We start from the raw sequence: 5,191 nt of genomic DNA on the forward strand, positions 1-5,191 counted from the left end.
ATCAGAATAAGTTTCATTCTCGTTCCAACTACACTAATTAGAATGTGCTTGCTTTTACTACTACTGCTGCTACTGAATCCACTAACTCTGCTTTTCTAAATCCACCTTCTGTCTCTCCATCCAATATTGAGTCTCTTCTTAAGATACTTCTCTCCTTTTCTAATAATACCTCTGCTGCTCTTTCCACTTCTTCAGGTAATTCTAAATGGTATTTTGATTCTGGTTACTTTAATTACATGTCTCCTTTGCGTCATCTTTTTTCATCTTTGTCTACCACTACAAATGCACCTTCTATTAACACTGTTGATTCTTCCCTCTTTCATGCGACACATAAGGGTTTTATTTCATAATCCAATCTTAATCTCCATGATATTTATTTTATTCCAAAATTAAACTTTAATATTATCTCTGTTGGCCAACTTGTTGAACTCAGTTTTGATGTCAATTTTTTTTATTTCAAGTTGTCGTGTGTAGGATCGTCAGACGGGATAGATCATCAGGACTGGATGTAAGGTCGGAAGGTTGTTTGAGCTCGAGAATTTTCATATCCCTGTGTCAAATCTCTGTGCTATTTCTTCTCCATCTACCCTTCACTTGTGGCATCACCGTCTTGCCCACAGCTCCTTAGAAAATTTGCGTCCTCTTGTGTCTAAGGGTGTTTTGGGTCAGGTTAATAGTGAGTCTTTTTATTGCATTTCTTGTTAAACTGACAAACAACATGCTTTATCTTTTCACAATAATTCATCTCTTGTTTGCTCTCCTTTTAATCTTATCCACTCTGATTTTTGGGGCCCTACTCCCACCGCTTCTATGGGAAGGGCTCGATACTTTATGATTTTCATCGATGATTATTCACGCTTTACTTAGGTTCATTTGATGACTAATTACCATGAGTTACCTTAGATTTATATTAACTTTGCCACTATGATTAAAACTCATTTTTCCAAGGTTGTTAAAATTTTTCGACGCGATAATGCTATGGAATACCGTGACTCTAAACTTTTAACTTTTCTTGATGAACAGGGTATTTTGTCTAAGTTTTCTTGCCCTGGTATGTCTGAACAAAATAGACGAGCTGAATCCAAACACCGTCACATTCTTGACTCTGTTCGTGCAGTGCTTATTTCTTCTTCGCGTCCTGAGCGTACTTAGGGTGAAGCTGTTCTTACTGTTGTCCATGTTATCAATAGACTCCCTTCTTTTTTTCCTTGGTAACATTACTCTCTTTGAGCGTCTTTATCATACTTCTCTAGATTACAGTTTTCTTCGAGTTTTTGGTTATGTCTGTTTTATTCTTCTTCAGCCTCGTGAACATACCAAACTTGAACCTCGGGCTCGCATGTGTTGTTTTTCTGGTTATGGCACTGAACACAAAGGTTATCATTATTGGGATCCTCTTTCTAGATGCATTTGTATATCTCGTCATGTTGTATTCTAGAAGCATCAAATGTTTTTTAAGTTCTCCTCATTTGAGTCCATTCCTTCTACTCGGTCACTGTTTTTCACTAACCCCAATGTTGATCTTTTTTCTAGTGAGGATTCTACAGGTTCTATCTCCAGTCAACCTCTCGAGTTTTCTACTCTTCCACCTTCCTCCCGATGATTCCAAACCAGATGATGATCCTGCTCCTGCTGTCATGCCTCCTCCCTCCAATCGTTCTTCTAGGATAAGAAATCTACCTCTTCATTTTCTTGATTATCATTGTTTTTCAACTATTCTTCATCACCATGAACCTCGGTCATTCTGAGAAGCCTCCACAAATTCAAATTGGCAGCAAGCAATGTAGAAAGAAATCCAGGCACTTGAAAAAATATACACTTTGGACTTGGTTGATCCTCCTTCTAATAATGAAATTGTGGGTAGTAGAGGATATACAAGATCAAGACTCGCTTTGATGGTTCTATTGACCATTATAAAGTATGATTGGTCACTCAAGGATGTACACAAGGGTATGGTATTGATTATGAAGAGACTTATGCTCCTGTTGCTCGTTTCACTTTTATTCGCGCTCTCCTTGCCATTGCTGCGGTCAGAAAATGGTCTCTCAATCATATGGATGTGAAGAATGCATTTCTTAATGGGAATTTCGATGCGTGAGCATCTTATATCCTTTTTCCAGTTGTTTTTATATTGTTTTTAGTTAGATTTTATTAAGTTTTATTATATTTTAGTGCAAAATTCTCCTTTGGATGCTACTTTGAGTTTTTCTTGTGTTTTTATGATTTCAGGTGAAATTCGAAGCAGTTTGAAGAAGCCTGGAGCAAGAAAGGAAAATGCCAGCAGCTCCCTCCTAGGCGCTAAACGCACAATCGGGCGTTCAATGCCAGTAGGGAGGGCTAAACTCAGAAGCGCGCTCTCCTCTCTGGGCATTCAATGCCTAATCCTGGCATTGAACGCCAACTTGCTGTCCATTTCACACAACTTTTGGGCCTCCAAGTGGATTTAACACTTCTTAGGCTTATCTTTTTTATCTTTGTAATTTTTATTTTAAATTAATATCTTTTAGATTTAGCATTTACTATTAGGTTAGTATTTAAAGGAGAAGATCAGTTAGGTTTAGGAATCTTCTTCCTTCCGTGCTTTTCAGAACCCTATTTTTTCTGTAAGTTATGAGCAACTAAACCTCCGGGTTAAGGTTAGGAGCTCTGTTTATTTCTATAGATTGGAACTTTTATTCTTCTATTTTAATTAATGTTTGATTCAATTCTAAGGTATTATTTTCATTCTTAATCTTATGAATCTGGGTGGAACGAGAGTATGGCCCTTATTCTACATGAGCTATTGTGATTCTTGAGAGAGTTATCTCGCTTGAGCTACAGCTTGAAAATACTCCTCCTAAATTGCTAATTACATAAACTAATTGGGATATGTGACATAAAATCCTGTTAGCTTTGAGTAATTAAGGTTTTTGTGGTGCTAAACTGGTTTTCTGAACTTAACCCTCTGACCCGAATTTAATGAACACGATAGTGGCATTTGATGAAGGTGAGGAGAGATTAAATCACTAAAGATTAGGGTTTAATCACTTATGGTTTGCCATAGAATGAATCATTCATTGTTAAAATAGTTGGTAAGACGTTTTAATCCTGAAAGATAAATATCTACAAGACCTTAAATGTTTTCTCATCATTGTTTTATACCAAACCTTTTATTGTTTTTCTTGTTTATTTGTTTTATGCGTTTTCAACAACAACTCCTTTTACTGTTTGCCTGACTAAGTCCAACAGGATAACCATTGCTTGCTCAGTCCGACAATTCTCGTAGGATCGACCCTCACTCACTTGAGGTATTACTTGGATGACTCGGTGCACTTGCCGATTAAGTTGTGCGAGTTCTAACTTTGGAGATTGAGCTGTTTGATGTATCTGGGGGATAGACTTCATGGGACCTTTTCCACTTTCTTACTCAAACATGTACATTCTGGTGGTCGTGGACTACGTGTCCAACTGGGTAGAGGCGATCGCATCACTTACCAATGACATACGAGTTGTGCAAAAATTCTTACAGAAATATATTTTTAGCAGCTTTGGTGTCCTAGGGACACTGATCAGTGATGGAGATTGCCACTTCTACAATAAACAGCTGGACTAAATTCTGTAGAGGTATGAAGTCCATCATAAAGTGGCAACTCCATACCATCCACAAACAAGTGAACAAGCTGAGGTCTCAAATAGAGAACTCAAGGATCGTGGAGAAGACAGTAAGCACCTCTAGGAAGGACTAGACAAGGAAGCATGATGATACTCTCTGGGCGTACAGGACAACATTCAAGACCCCTATTGGAATGTTTGTTTATCAGCTAGTCTATGGTAAAGCATATCATCTGCCCGTAGAGTTGGAGCACAGAACATACTGAGCAACAAGGTTTCTGAACTTTGATACCAAGACTGCAAGAGAGAAAAGGTTGCTCCAACTAAATGAGCTGGAACAAATTCCGGCATGCTGTATTTGAGAATGAAAAAATCTACAAGGAAAGGGCAAAGAAATGGCGTGATAGAAAAATAGCCTCCAAAGTTTTTGAGTCTGGCCAGAAGGTTTTGCTATTCAATTCTGGTCTCAAGCTCTTCCCTGAAAAGCTCAAGTCAAGATGGTGAGGACCCTTTATGGTCACTGGAGTTTTCCCCAATGGTCATGTAGAACTTTAAGATCGGAATTCGAACAACAAATTCACTGTTAATGGCCACAGGGTAAAACACTACCTAGGGGATGAGATAGTTTGCGAGCAATCCACCCTCTTACTGACATGACAACAGTGGCTATAAAGCTAATGACAATAAAGAAGCGCTTGTTGGGAAGCAACCCAACCATACGTATCCTATAGCTTACTTTCACTTTCTTTTGTTTTATTTTCATTTATTCGAGTTTGATTTCATATGCAGTTATTTTTCATTTATTTTCATAGTTTTCTCATTTTTCTAACGTTTGTGATCATGTATAGCAATGAGAACAGAAACAGAAAAGCATAGCAGGATAAATAGAACACCCTGGAGGATGTCTCCTGCTGGCGTTGAACGCCAGTCTGGTGTTCAGCTCCCAGGGGGGAGTGGAGTTGGACGTTTAACATCTAATTGGGAGCGTCCATGGTTCCCTTAGGGTGTTCAACACCCATTCTTGGCGTTGAACGCCAGAAATTTCAAAAATACTAAAAAAAGGGTGAATATCAGCGTTCAACGCCTAACCTGGCGTTCAACACTGAGAGAGGAGTAGCCTCACCAACAAAGTTGACCATTCCACCAAATCTCCTAAACTTGACTGATATCTTATAATATCATATCTTTTTTATTTTTACCACTATTTCTCCTTTATAAAACTCTCCCTAAATCCCCATCATATCTTTATCCTATCTTCACAAATCTTACTCATATCTTTCAACCTCACCTCTCCATAAATAAAAAATTTATTCCAATTTCTCCACCACCCCTCCCATAACCGAATTCACCACCCCCACACCTATAAATCCGCAACCTTCCTTCACTCCTCTCACACGTCCTCCCTCTTTCTCTTTCTCCTTCTCACCTTGCTTCCTATTTCATCCTCTTCTTCTCTCTTTGCTCAGGGATGAGCAAAAAATTAATTTTGGTGTTGAGACGCTCCACTTGTTGACTATACATGGCACCAAAGGTTGGGGAATCAACCTCAAGAAAGAGGAAAGCTCCTTCAACAGTTGCTTACGAGCTTCACCGGTTTTAC

Source organism: Arachis stenosperma, chromosome 10 (assembly GCF_014773155.1).
Source record: "Arachis stenosperma cultivar V10309 chromosome 10, arast.V10309.gnm1.PFL2, whole genome shotgun sequence".
NCBI classification, from domain to species: domain Eukaryota; kingdom Viridiplantae; phylum Streptophyta; class Magnoliopsida; order Fabales; family Fabaceae; genus Arachis; species Arachis stenosperma.